The 15,387-nt window shown below is 38.0% G+C and overlaps 1 protein-coding gene across 2 annotated transcripts in view; it reads left to right on the forward strand.

The window, feature by feature from the left end:
• ACSS3 (acyl-CoA synthetase short chain family member 3) overlaps window positions 1-15,387 on the forward strand; it is a 160,888-nt gene that overhangs the window by 19,096 nt on the left and 126,405 nt on the right. The window contains exon 1 of one of the 2 annotated variants that reach the window (XM_059186443.1): window positions 6,921-6,938. The exons of the other annotated variant lie outside the window; for it this stretch is intronic. The gene's annotated coding sequence lies outside the window, so the exon portion shown is untranslated. Of the gene's footprint in view, window positions 1-6,920; window positions 6,939-15,387 lie in introns of those variants that run through there. 2 annotated transcript variants of the gene reach the window in all.

The raw sequence follows: 15,387 nt of genomic DNA on the forward strand, positions 1-15,387 counted from the left end.
AATCCTTTCACAGATAAAAGAATCAACCAGTTTTCATTTTATCCACGTGTACAGCCTCTTATTTTCTGCTAGAGGTGCTAATACAAGGAAGGTGAGGAAAAGACAGGTAACAGCAAAGAGAATAAAGGGAAATAGTGGGCCTAGCAGGGGCTAGATAATAAACTGAGAAAACTGAGTAGGCTGCACTGTAGTTAAGTTTCAAATTATAAAAATGTTAATGGAAAATGTTTTACCTATGAATGTAATATCTATGTAGATATTGGGGGTGGACAAGGATAAAGTACGGAGAGAGTTTGTGATACCGTTCAAAGATTATTTTTAAGATAAGAGTAGGGAAAAAAGGCCTAATGGAATTTTCGAGTTATGTTCCATGGTATCTAGTTAGTCAAATCAGATTTATTTTTGTAGCTATGTCTAAGGCATGGTTGTGTCTATGAGGTTGTTCTGGTGAGAGCTGAAGTTGGGAGGTTGGATGACACATTGTGTGGTTTAGTTAAAAAAGCAGACGTTTTATAATCACAAGGCCTAAGTGTGAGACCTCGGTTTGAATTGACGTTGCCTCTTCATTGACTCACAAGAAGCTACAAAATAGTACAAAATAGTACAAAGAAGTTGTTTGTACCTATCACTCAGCTCTCCCCAGTGATAATATCTTACACAAGTAGGACATTATCAAAACCAAACTTGACACTGGCACCTTGCAATTAAGTAGACTGTAAGCCTTCTTTTGTTTTGCAAGTTTTGGCACACACTCCTATTTTTTGTGTATGTGTTTTCCCTTTTAAGAAATCTGTATGTCAATCAGACTGTTTGATTCTCTAGGTCTCTGTTTTGTTCTTGTTGAAAAATGGAATTATACTATCTATACTACTGATAGTTCATTTTCCACTTGTAATAAGAAGTGATTTTTCCATTCCTCTCTTCTTCTAGTCCATAATTTTTAATGTTTTTAGAATGTTTTAACATATTGGGTGAATGTACAATTTTTTGTTTCACAATCCTTATGTTGATATTTAGGTGGTTTCTCTTTATTTGCTGTTAAAAACAGGCAGATATATTTATATCTCTGGATACAACATTCCAAAGATTTCTCTTTCTGTCTCTGTCTGCTTCTTTCTTTCTTAACTTTCTTAGATGTCTAGATCAAAGAGAAATTATATACTTTTTTTTTTAAAGATTTTTTTTTTTTAATTTATTTGATAGAGAGCACTAGTAGGCAGAGAGGCAGGTGGGGGCAGGGGGGAGCAGGCTCCCTGCTGAGCAGAGAGCCCGATGCAGGACTCAATCCCAGGACTCTGGGATCATGACCTGAGCCAAAGGCAGCGGCCCAACCCACTGAGCCTCCCAGGTGCCCAAATTATACACTTTCTAATGTATATTGTCAATTTTTTTCTCCAAAAAGATTAATATTGTTCATAAAGTCTCATAACTTTCTTCCTTACGAAATATTTAGAGAATAAAGATAAAAATTTATTGAACATTGAACACTGAGCTTTGTAAAATCTTAATGTTGTATCACATTTGCTTCAAATTTTTTTTTTTTAAGCGTAAGACCAAATTGATGCCCCTTTGTATTTCTCCCAATTACAGTCTTTGTAGAAACAGTGTCAGAATAATTTGTATGGTTCAATAGGAAGAAAAAGTTCTTCTCAGGCATTCTAAAATGACTGATTGTATTCCTCCTCTCTAATAAGAGCTTGTATGAGACATCTCTCTGTGGACATAAGCTAAGTGTTGTGCAGAATGAGTTCATGAATGTGGTGTCTGCCTTCTGGGAGCGTCAGCTGTAGCGGACAGAGTTCCATCAGAACATTGTGGTGTGTCATTCTGTGTGAGTTATAGCCTTAAAGAGAAGGGAATGGATAGCGAAGATGAAAATGTAATATGAAAATAGGAAAAAGCCTTTAAGTCCTCAGGTTTTGAGTGCATTACTTTCAACACTTACCTGTTTCTACCCTCTTTTCACATTTCTCCTTAACCAGGGAAAAGTAACAACTGTTAATGAGTTGTCTTCCTTCTCTGCATGGTGCCTGGGCTGCTCTCTCTTCTCCTTTTTTTTTTTTTTTTTCCCATTCTTTCTTCATCACTTCATCATTGTTATCAGGATTAAATGCTGAGCAGCATCTTCTCTTCCCTCCAACGAATACTGGTTAGTTATAGGAGTGTGGCACCCCCTCTTCTGTCCCTTCTTGGTTCCCTGGATAGTTTGGAGGTTTCTGGGTTATATGCTTGGAGATCCTGTGGGCCCTGGTCTGTAGGTGTGTCTTCCTAGGAACCTGCTCTGGTTTGTAGTTTGGTCCCTTATGAGTTTCTCATGACTTATTTCTGAGTTGGCTGATGGAGGACCTCTGCTCCTATGGAGATCCTAAATGCTCTCTTGAAAAGGACTGTCTGATGAAGCTTACTTGCCTTTACAATGTACTTTTAAATGTATATTTAATTATGATTATATTTCAATCTTAATGAATTCATGCTTTGAAATTTTAACATGTTTTGACTGGATCTTTAACATTTGCCCTTTACTATTAATTAATTATAATTTTATCTTTTATATTAAACCGAATTCTATTTGTTTGATTAAACTGTTTCTTTCCTGCATTTCCTCTACACAAAAAATAAAACCAACAAGATAAAGTGGTGTCTTCACTTTCAGCTTTGAATTTAACTGTCCAGCGTGACTCATAACCCGTGGATCTTTAAGATCATTCATTCATGCCTTTTCTCTTCATTGACAGTGGATACAGTTCAGATAACAGGTATTGATTTCTTGAGAGCCTTTCTTTCTATTCTTTTTCCTGTTGGCTGTATTTCTCATCATTGGCAGTTCACTCCGTTTTAATTTGAGATGCTCTGGCAGAGGTGCAGATGCCTGTGCTGTCCTTTCCTGTTGAGATGGGACAATCTGTGGCTAGGGCTGGTGAATGGGGCTGGGTTCTGTGTGTGTGTACTCACAGAAGAAGGATCCGTAGGGCTGAAGGATGTCTCTCTCTTTGTGTTTGGTTTCCTTGTTAAAATAATTGTCCTATAGAGAGATGTGCTTTCCAAATACTTTTACAGAAACAATATCCCTAGTGGTTAAATTAACATAAGGTTATTATGCCGCCCCAAGTAAGCAATTACCCAATTTGGAGGGTTTCCTGGAACAGTCCGTTGATACGGCTCAAGGCCAGCTCTCTGTAATTTAGATGAGATGTCCCCGTGTGTATAAAGCAATATGATGCCTTCTTAAAAATGTTTAAAGCCCTCTCTGTTTGTGTGCCATGGCAGTCGTTTGAGCCAGTCGTTGTGTTTTTACTGAGTGCTTACCTCATGAGACTTTTTCTTATTTGTGTTAATGTGTCAGAAGAGCACTACTTCAGTTCACGTTCATTCACACTTGCAAGCAGTTATTTAAAAATAATTATTGAGCATTTGCTGTGTGCCATTAATGAGCTAGCACATGGTCTCTGCCCACAGGAAACAGCCTCTAGGGAAAGTACAAGAATTACTCCAACAAGCACACAGACATGTGAAATTGGAAATCCATCCCATCTTCCTTGGAGTCGGAAAGCACTGGGTTGCAGTCTACCGCATGTTAGTTTTATAATTCTGCGGAGTTGGTTGACCTCTCTGAGGCATGTTTCTCATCGATAACATGAGGATAACAATGTTGTCCTCAAGGGACGGTGTGCATTAATGATGTGATATATATATATATATATATATATATATAAAAAAATTACCAGGTGCGGAACCTGGCGTATTGGCGATTAACAAAATATTAGTTTCTTTTCCTACTTCAAAACTGTTTCTTTTTCTTCTTATTTCAGGTCTCCCTTAAAGGCAACATAAACTTGACATACAGAGATGAAGAAACTCTCAGGCTTCTTTGATACCATCCTTCCTCCTCCTTCTAGTTCCTTTTTGATTGTTTCTGTAATAATTTCTCCCCCCCCCCATGTTTTCACAACGTATTTGCTCTTCCTGCCTAGTCAGTAGATCCTAACTGCTTCCATCTCCTTGTTTGCCTCTCCAGTCTGACCTGAAATCCATTTCTAAGCAGGACATTCTCCAGCTCTAGACCTTTTAATTAGCCTGCCCATCCTTAACAAGGCATTCCAGGCTTCTCAGATGAGGCTTCCATTGGTTTTCATTGTCTTGGTTCACGGTATGCTCCATGCCAACATCTCCCATTCTAGCAGCATTAATGCACTTGCACTTCTAAACCAGAACCTAACTTTGCCTAATTTTTGTAGCCATCTCACTTACCGTTGCCATTAAAAAATTCTGTTAATTTTCAGTGCCTCCCCCATCAGCCGCCTTTACTTTTCGCCCTTTTCGTAAAAGCCAGTTGAAAGATTGGTACAAGCTAAAGAGAAGCCAGAGCTTCCCTCTTGTCGTCCTACCCTCACTTCTCACCCATGTTGCCTGTATGCTAGGTTCTCTTCTCCTTTACACACCGGTGTCCCCACTTGTAAGTGTGTATAAAATAGTAATTAACTGATAGGATTATTAAAAGGAGTCAATGAAATGTGTATAAAATTGTGCTTGTAGAGTACATTTTACAACACAGAATAAGTGGTTGTGACTTGGAGCCTGACTGTTTGATATGCAGTCCACTGGGAGGCCACTTAACTTCTCTGTGCCTCAGTTTCCTCATCTGTAAGATGAAGATGATATTAGTATCTACAGGGTCATTATGAGAATTGAATGAATTTATGTTAACTGTTCATAGTGTTGTCTTGGTACAGAGTAAGTGCTCTTTGTTTTTTATTTTTTTATTTTTTCATTTTGTTTTGTTTTATAGATGGAGGAAGAAAGACCTAAGCACATTAATTTGCCTGCAGTCCTACATTTAGTACCTGAAATGCCTGATATTTGAACTCTGATTTTTTTAGTTCAAAGTTCAGACCCTTATAACAAATACACTACATTCATTTCAACATCCGCCTGTTCCTAACCACATTCCTCTAGCTGGAATTAATCTCTTTTTTACTGTACTTTCATCGTACTTTGTTTCTACCTCTGCCAGCAAATTTGCCACATTTTGCTTCCTATTACAGTTATTGCAAATCATTCTGGCTTTTAGAGTGGTGGACATGCTCCCAAGTAGTTTTTCCCCAGTTTCTTTATAGTCTCAGTTCTAACCAACAACAAATTACTGTTAAATTTGCTGGATAAAAAAACTTTTGAAGAGAAGATCATTATTTTTTTTTTTTAAGATTTTATTTATTTATTTGACAGAGAGAAATCACAAGTAGACGGAGAGACAGGCAGAGAGAGAGAGGAAGGGAAGCAGGCTCCCTGCTGAGCAGAGAGCCCAATGCGGGACTCGATCCCAGGATCCCGAGATCATGACCTGAGCCGAAGGCAGCGGCTCAACCCACTGAGCCACCCAGGCGCCCGAGAAGATCATTATTGATAGTTAACATTGGGGGTTGTAATCTGCCAAAAGTCTACCTATAAAATGATGAATTGTTTCTTATCATGGTTATACGTTCCTCACTATCTTAGCATGGATTTAGTATTTTAGTATGTAGCTAGCCAAATATATCCATCATCTTTGGATTGTTTTCAATATGTTATCCTTGGGTTTATTTAACTTTTAAAAAAGAGCTTGAACTTTTTTTCCCTGAAATTGTGCCAAAATAAAGATCCAAATAGGTCGTGGTCAAGGAAGAAAATTGTATCATGATCCAAGGAAGGGAACTCCTGTCAGAAGGTAAATTGTAAGTTGGACTTTCCAGTTAATTAATGGTGAATGTATGACCAGTACGGAAATCAGAAGCTGGGACTACAGAGAGGGTTGCAGGACTGCGACTACCAAATATGGTTGTGCTGGGGCGTCTGGGTGGCTCAGTTGGTTCAGCATCTGCCTTTGGCTCAAGTCAGGATCCCAGGGTCCTGAGATTGAGACCCCATGTCGGGCTCTCTCCTTAGCGGGGGGGTCTGCTTCTCCCTCTCCCTCTGCCTCACTTGTGCTTTCTCTGTCTCTCTGTCTCTGTCTCTCCTTCTCTCAAATAAAGAAATAAAATCTTAAAAAAAAAAAAACAAAATAAAACCCAAATACAGTTGTGTTAGGGGTCTCTTTCTTTCAACAGTTGTTTCTTACAGATTGAAATATGGCAGTTTGTAAAAGAATTTCATAGGTCACACTATTGAACATACGGTAAGTTTTATTCTTAAAATAGGAGGGTGTGGTGAAATTGAAAGGAATATTTTAAACTTTACCTGTTCCACTTTCTGTACCTGGGTAATCAGATTCACAGAGTAAATGCTATCCGTTTTTCCCTCTGAAAGAAGTTTTCTTTTTCTTTTTAGTGTCATAGTTTTATTTCCTTTTATAATGTTTGAAAACTGGTTTAATACGTACATGCCTAATTAACAAAATTTTAGCTCTTAACCATCAGAAGGTTGGGAATCATGAGAATTGTGTGAATAGAAGAATCATGTGAACATTTGGCACTAGTTTCTTCCAGTACCTAGAGATCAAGACTATGGAACTCGTCAGGCTCCCAACCTCTTAAAAATCTTTCAGATATCTACCTACATTCATGCACTCAGCCCAGTGTGTGGGCCAAATACACACTCCAGTTTAACCCTTTTGATGAACAAGGTCACTGTGAAATACAGGGTGGGCTAACGTCAAGTATTAGGAAGATAGGATTCAGGGTAGGCTAAGGGGAAGAAGAGAAGTCAAATTCAAACAAGATGCTAGATGTAAACTAGCAGGGGTTAATGAGGAGAAAGCAAGGGAAAATAGAAAATTATGCATAAAGCAGTCTAGAAAGAATTTCAAGAGCTTTCTTCTTCTCCTTATCTCCCTCCTCCTCCCCTCCTTGACCTCCCTCTCCTCCTACTCCTCCTTCTTCTTTTGTAAAGATTTTATTTATTTGAGAGAGAGCGTGCACACAGAGGGAGAGGGAGAAGCATACTCTCGGCTGAGCAGGGGCGCCAAGGTAGGGCTCAACATGGGGCTCAATCCCAGGACCCCGGGGACCCTGAGATCATGACCCGAGCCAAAGGCAAATACCTAACAGACCGAGCTACCCAGGCACCCCTGCGAAGAGCTTTCTTCTTACTGGAGCTCCTTCTGAAGACTCTCTGGTCCACCACCGTGAGCTCAGACACTGATGATGGTGTGTTTTGACTTCTTTTTAGGGACATCTATAGCTCAGATGTCTCTCATTCATGCACATTTGTCTCTGGTTTTCTTCATAACATATGTGCTCACTCAAAAATAGAGTCGACAGGGCAGCCACCAATTGGAATGTCACTGGTCCTTGTGACAGAGAGAAGGAAGTGTGGAAAACACAGGCTGGATCTTGAAGACTTCCTGCATGACTTCTCTAGCTGTGTTCCTGCGCCATGGCGAGCTTCCTGACCATGTGCCTCAATTTGTGCGTAGTTTCACAAGTTGCTGGAATGAGAGCAACTGACATCGCGGGGGACAGCAAGCAGAACCGATGAATGATAGAGCTATGTGATTCTATTCTGTAGCTATTCTATAATAGAGCTATGTGATTCGAAGCTTCTATGTAGCCATTATTAGTATACTGTATAGCTGCTTGAGGTTGATTCTGGTGAGAAAAATAAAAGAAGTAAAAATTTAATGATCCAAGTTTTAGTGCCTTAAAACTGAGTTTAGATGTTGTCACAAGTATAAGAAATATTCCTTCTTGCTAGAAGAAAATTGAAAAGAGATTTAACTAACATTTTTCATTAATGGTAGTTATAATGAGATGAAGTTGATAATTCAGTCAAACCAAGTGCCAAGCAATCTTCTGTTAAAATTTATATTTTTATTCAAATATATTTATATCATCCATTTAATTCATTAATGCATGTTAGCAAAAACCAAGTCACACAGAAGTATTTGTTACAGAAAAATATAGATTATCCCTTTTCATACTGCCCCATCAATTTTTCTTTTACCCAGCATTACCACTATTCATATTTTCTTGCACCTTGTTCTAGACTCCTTGTGCTTTTATACAGCACAGAGATAAATATATAAGCATCTTGCTTTGACTGAATTAAAAGTACTGTGTACTGTGTATCTTTATATCAATATATCAATCCAGTGGGGGGAAAATAATATCTCATTATTGTTTTAATGTTTGTTTTCCTGATCATCAGCGAGGGTGAGCATCTTTTTTTTTTTTTTTTGCTTATTGGCCATTATCAGTTTTTTTCCCCCTCTATGGATAGCATGCTGAGATTCCTTACTTACTGGATTTTTAATTTTTTTATATTGATTTTTAGTCACACTTTATATATTGTTGAAGTTAAAAGTATATCTTTTCCCTTGTTATTTATGATAACAAAACTTTATATTGTCCTGTTAAAAGTGTGTGTGTGTGTGTATACATATGTATTATGCATGTATATTCATATCTATCTATCTATCTATCAGAGTCTTTGCCAGGGCAAAATTTCTAGATACAACTACTTGAATGTTCTTAGTTCATGTGTCAGCGAATACAGATTTTGGTTACTAGAGTCCTACTTCCTATGATTGATTGAGAGAAAAGAGGGGATTTCCAAGTGGCAGTGGTATGTAGGGTTTCTAGACCTCCCGGAAATCACATAGAATCTTGTCCCTGTTCTGAAGGTCTTAGATATTCTCGAGGAGCATCCATGCCGAAACCCTCCTATTTCAGAAAGTTAGACCAGGCTGGTGAGAGTTTATGTGATGTGTGTGTAGGTGGAGGTATGTTTGTACGGCTTATGTCTGGATTTTCCATCCAAACACCTATATGGCCCATTTCTTATTCGCATTTGCCTCTGATTGTGGAGTTATTTCAGAGCTGTACTGAGAGCCTTTTTGTGAGCCTCTTTATTACCTGCTTGGGGTTTGTAGTTTCCCCATAAATATATTCTATGGTACAGTTGTATGATTTTTTTCTACATTATTTCCTTTGTTTCATCTTAAATTGGTGGTACATAAGATGTCATGGAAATCTTTCCATATCAGTACACTTGGATCTACCATGTTTTCTATGACTTCTGGATATAGCAGTCATTCTACTTCTGTTTGCTTTGTATAGGCCAAAATTTTCCTCTGCTCTGATCGGGTGGTAGCACCATTTCTAATGGTTCCATTATTGCTATCAATTTATTTTCACTTTTGTATTTTTTTCTGTTATTAAGTGAGCTGTGGGGGTACATTCAGATTTCTTTCAGTTTTCTGCAGAAGAAATTCAGGGCTGAGATGTGGTAGAATAAAGAATATGAAGTTTTTTCCTTTCTTTTTTAAACAGAAGTAAAAGCTGACTGAGTTTAAAGACAACTCTTTATAAGAACTCTACTGACAGAACATTCAAGTAGCTGTATATAGAAACTACAATAGCCTTGGCAAAGACTCTGATATATATATAAATATGAGAATATATATGCATAATACATATGGGAAGAATGGAGCATCATGAAAGAACGAGTGTAGTAAACATTCAAAAATATATGCTTGCACAAAAATTGATGCTTGTAAAATTGATTATGGATAAACAAATATAATTGTACTACCACATCATTATATAAATATAACTATATAGGTATACATATACCTATCCATATATATATATATAGAGTCACATACAGATATCATACAATACATATGTATAATATTTAATATATCATGTATATTACATACAGATTTTATACATATATGAATAAATTATTGACATATGTCAGGGGTCAGTATAAAAAATGAAACCAGAAGAGAGTATTATGGATTTTTCTTAGAGGAAGAAATTGCAAAGGAAAATGAGTTTATTTGACTACATACAAATTTCAAATCTTTTTATGTCAAGAAACACCATGAATTGAAATTAGTGAATAAATTGAGAACATGATTTCTAACAATGTCAGATATAAGATCAATGTTCAATATAAAGAACTTTTAAAACTTGACAGACATTGTACTTAATACCAGTAGTCAAACCAAAACTAAAACTACTTTTCACTTCTCAAACTGAAGAAGACTGAGAATAATCTGTATTTGGAGAGGGTGATAAAATAGAATTTCAGGTATTGCTGTTTGTAATGTAAATTGATTCAATATTTCCAGAAGAAATGTGATTATTTGATGTATGTGTTTGATTGTAGGAATCTTGCCTGCAAATATAATAAAAAACAATGTAACCAATATTTCTCTATAAGAAACATCATTCCAAGATCATTTAAAATAATGACAGTATTATGAAAAGCAATTTGCAACAATACAGAGTTAACATTATTATTGAACAGCCATTGAATAGAATATTATGCCATCATTAAATGTGTGGTTTTTTAAAAATTTTCAGACTCTTGGAAAAGGCTCATTATATAATCTTAAACATAGAGGCAAAATATTTACATATACAAACAAAATACCCCAAAGTATATTTTCTCAGTTGTCTATAGTGGGCATTAGTTATTTTAATAATCTGGGGAGACAATCCATTTAAAACCTGCTCATGAATTTAGAAGGGACAGTAAAGAGACAGCACATAGAAGGTATTCAATTGACCTTTACTGAAATGATTTGATTTAAAATGAAATAAGAATCTTGTCATAGTAGAATAATCAAATCTTTGAGCTGAGAGGTTCCTTGCAGGTCACTTGGTCCAGTCAGCCACAGTAAACCAATCTCTTAAGTCTAGCCAATTTATAGTGGTATATTCATCAACTCTTACCACCTGTGGAGCCATTCCAATTTTTTATCTCCTACAATAGTTCTTATTGAACACTGCTTACAGGCCCTGCCCTTTATTTGAATTTTCTTTCTGCCGGTCATAAAGGGTACCCTTAAAATTCTTTAAGTATATTTAAGGTTATCCTTAAAAAAGAAAACCCTAGGATATTAATAACTTAATTATGAAACTACTACATATTTTCAAATACTTGAGAAAAATCTAAAGAAAGCTTCAGCCAAGAGACACAAGATCTAAAGAAAAACCAACTGGAAATTTTAGAATTGAAAAATGCAATTATCAAAATAAAAATTCACTGAATTGGCTTTACAGTAGAATGGACACCACAGAGGAAAGAATCCATGAACTTGAGGGTAGAAAATAAGTTTATTATAAATGAATTAATTAATATGATGTTAATACCAATGTGTGTCTAGGTGTCTAAAGTCGTTGCAGGTATGGCATTATCCAATTTCTTGCCAAATGTCCTGGGAATTATTCTTGTTTTAAGTCTCTGTTCTCTCAACTTTAAAACGAGGTAGGAAAAACTACCTTGGCTACTCTACCTGGATCATAAATCCAATGTTTCTTGGACGTTTACTAATATTTTTATTCATTCATTTATCAAATATATATTGAATGCCTAATATGAGAACTGCTATAATAAATCCTAGGATTATAGGGAGAATATGACATTGTCTCTGCTTCAGTTAGCTTACAGTATAATGAAGGAAACATAGAAGTAAGTAGACCAATTGTTATTGCCATGTGACAAGTACCAGGGCAGGGATCTGTATATAGGTCTGTGGAACTGCCTGGGGTTGGGAGTGGTCAAGGTCAAGGATGGCCACAGCGAGAGTTGCTGATTTACACATTTTGTAATTCCTTGAAGCTGGAATGTGGGAAGTTGTATGGGGAGAAAGAAAGCTGAGATGAATGGTCTTTGCATGCCCCTGGAAGATACATAGTTTTTATCCTGAACTTCATGGAGCAGTATTACATGACTTTAAGCACTCTGTGGTGTGAGAACATTTACACTGAGGAAAAACATTCCTCAAAAACTTTTTTTTTAAATTTGAGTGTGATGACACACAGTGTTCTTTAGTTTCAGGTGTACAACATAGGGATTGAACTTCTCTATATTATGCTGTGCTCACTACAAGTGTAGCTGCCGTCCGTTACTGTAAAATGCTGTTGTAATGTCATTCGCTATATTCCCTATGCCGTGCCTTTCACCTCCGTGATGTATTCATTCCATAACCGGAAGCCTGTATCTCCTCCTCACCTTCACCCATCCCCCCACCTCCTTCCCTCTGGCAGCCATTAGTTTGTTCTCTGTTTACACAGGGGATTCTCCTTTTTACTTGTAAATTCATTTGTTTTTTAGATTCCACCTAAAAGTGAAGTCACATGGAATTTGTCTTTCTCAGACTGGCTTAAAAAACATTCTAGTAGCATAGAAAGGTGACTTGAGAGGATGGGTTGAAGCCTGAGGCAGGGAGATTAAGTAGGAGGCAGTAATTCTAGCCCAGGTTATCACTGAGAGAACTGAATGTTTAGGGAGAGGAATGTGATCTTCCATATGGCCAACTGAATGTGGAGAATGAGGGATCAAATCTGACTCGGGGGTTTCTCCCATCCAAGTACTAACCAGGCCCGACCCTGCTTAGCTTCCGAGATCAGACGAGATCAGGCGCGTTCAGGGTGGTATGGCCGTAGACTGACTCTGGGGTTTCTAATTCAGGTCCCTGGGTATAAGGTTGTTCCTTGAAATATGGAAAACAGGGGAAGGGGAGGGTTTGAACTTGGGATGGGGCAGTGGGTTGAGGTGGGGTGAAAATGACTATGGTTTTGGACATGTTATTCTTTCCAAATAGAGATGTTGTCTGGGTGAGAAAATGTTTTACTCTATCCTTCTAGGTTCTTTTGGCTGATATGTTACTTAAATTGACGTAATATGAAATTAATAGGAAAAAAAAACTACTTGTGAATGTATGGGAGCCTCATACAGATGTGAGAGATTTGAGGACAGAGTGTTCAGGCTTATATGCCATCGTGAGCTAAGGTGAAGCAGGTAAGGGCCTAGAGCTTCAAAGGGAAGGAAGACAATTCACAGGAAGATGGAAAGAGCAAATGTTTGTTTGCAGAGACCATGAGACCGGGAATTTGAACAAATAAATCCTGCCAAGTTCTCCCCGCAAGCCTACCATGCCTGGCCCATACTCTTTGTAGTTACCTTTGGTGATAGATCTTTTCCTGGACCAGGCCATCTAACTAAATTCTTAGAAGCAGTGAAGTAGTGGGGGCTCGGGGGGAGGGCACAGTTTAAAGGTCTTCCCGAGTCTTTTGGGCCTTGATTGTCTTTTGCCCAAAATAAGCCACACATCAAAATAGCATGTTTTGGGGACGCTCGTTCTGAAACCCTTCCATGTCCAGCAGACTGTTGGCTATAAGGGTCCAGAAGTCAGAAAGGAGGTCAGGGCTGGAGCCAAATGTGGAAGTTGGAGCCATATGAGTGTAAAGATTACCCGGAGAGTGTATGCAGAGTGAGCCAGGGGATGGATATGGAACCTTAGGAATCTTGGTCAAAGATTTGACAGAGGAAGAAGATTCCATGAAAGGTATTGGGAAGAAATAAGTCAAGAGGTGGAAGAACAGTCAGCAGATGATAAAGTGAATTCCTCATGTTCTTCAGTATTGAGGGGGCCCCTTTTTTGTGCACGGTCATGAGTGGAATTAATTATTGGGCACAAAGTGTGGTAGAGTGGAAGTCATAGAGAGAAAGAAAGAGCAATGACAACATTGACAAGTATTCCAGCAAGCCAATACTCTAATATTCTGTCTCAGAAACAGAAAGAAAACCAAAAAAATAGAAATAAATATTTTTGTGAGAAAATCCTATAAAACATCTTTCCTTATTTCTGCCACAAAATGCTGAGCAAACTACCGTTTTTTCTTGGCATATTTGCTAATTATGGCCACAATTACACTGCCTATCCAGTATCCCCAAAAATGTCCAAATCCCAACACATTCAGCGGTTATTTCCAGGTATCTCGAGGTTGTCACGGGGTCAGATGACCCAGGATGGGCATGACTGGAAACGTGGCTCCAAGACCTGGATCTGACTGGGTTGGGTTCCCCGCTTCTGTTGGGCTCTACTCCCACCTGCCAGTACCTTCTTGGGGAGGAGGCCGAGGAGGCAGCTGTAGCATCAGGAGGCTCTTCCAGGGGGTGAGGAGGCAAAAGAGAGTCAAACCAGCTGTACAAGTGTGTTCAGTTCAGGCCTCTGCCTGAATCGTCTGCTGATTCCGGAGAGCATGGAGGAGCCCACGGCCAGGGAAGTCGTCTCTGCTCACAGAGGTGGGGTCAAGGGCAAGAGACAATATTTTTGAACAAACACTGAATCTATCACACTTGGCGATTGAGAATCCTTACATTAATTACTTTTTGTGCTATGCTGTCAGGTCGCCATATTCTGATTATTGCAGTGTGTAGGGTCATTTGACCCCGATTAAATGATGCCTCGTCCTGCTGAGTTCTGTATGTGTAATTTTTTCATGCTGCCACCAAATCTATAGCTGCTTTTAATCCACTGCCTCATTTCACACGGGGCTTTTTGAGCAAAGACCTGAGGTGAGCCTCGGCTACTTGACAAGGCTTTTTCTTCTTGCGGCAATGTTTTTTTTTTTTTTTCTTTCCTGTTATTATGCATTGTTAAAATATTTGCTAGTCTGACATTGGGACAACTAGACCACTGGTCCATTTGAATACTTTATTCTAATCCCCTCCTCGTAAATAAGTAGCAAATACAAAGCCTTTTCTTTTGGAAAAATGAGATATAGTTCCTTAAAAAGTATCTCTGTCTTTTGGTGTCCATATTTTCACTGGGAGGCTAGTGAACAATTAGGAGATGAAAAGCACTAAATTGCAAAGGTCTTCCAAAAAATTAATTGAAATTTCATGTGTACGTTCCTTCTTTATTCAAATTATGAAATATCTCAAAGATGCAGAACAGAGCTTATCTGTTCTCTGTGCAACCAGAGACATCACACTTCACTGAAGCAAAAAAAAAAAAAAAAAAAATCTATATATCTATATCTGTATCTATATATATCTTTTAAAGAAGAATTGAATTTTCCAGTAAGTTTGTCTTTTTATAGCAGATACCCAAACTCAGTCACACATCTATGATTTGTCCTCTCAGCCTGATGTTTGCTTGGCCTATATACAATTCATTTCATCTGTGTAACCTAGATTGTTTTGGTGCTCTATACTTAGTTTCTTCCTAACAATAAAACCCACAAAGTTACCCCTTGAAGTGTGAGGTATATATATATATATATATATATATATATATATATTTTAGTGCACATCAAAACAAATACATATTTATTAAAATAAAGGTGTCCTTTCTGGGGATGCGTGGATGGCTCAGTCGGTTAAGGGGCTGCCTTCGGCTCAGGTCATGATCCCAGGGTCCTAGGCTCCAGCTCCATGTCTAGGTCCCTGCTCGGCATGGAGTCTGCTTCTCCCTCTACCCCTCCCCCAACTCATGCATTTGCACTTTCTCTTTCAAGTAAATAAATAAGATCTTAAAAAAAAAGATGTCCCTTCTGTACCATCTTAAATATCTACTTTGTACGCATCATTATCTGCTTAGCGTGCATGGGGAAACACTATTTTAAGGGCAGTGATGCCAGTCTAGAAATACACAAACTAGTTAGGCAACAATAT

The sequence above is a fragment of the Mustela lutreola genome, chromosome 8 (genome assembly GCF_030435805.1).
Source record: "Mustela lutreola isolate mMusLut2 chromosome 8, mMusLut2.pri, whole genome shotgun sequence".
Taxonomy (NCBI): domain Eukaryota; kingdom Metazoa; phylum Chordata; class Mammalia; order Carnivora; family Mustelidae; genus Mustela; species Mustela lutreola.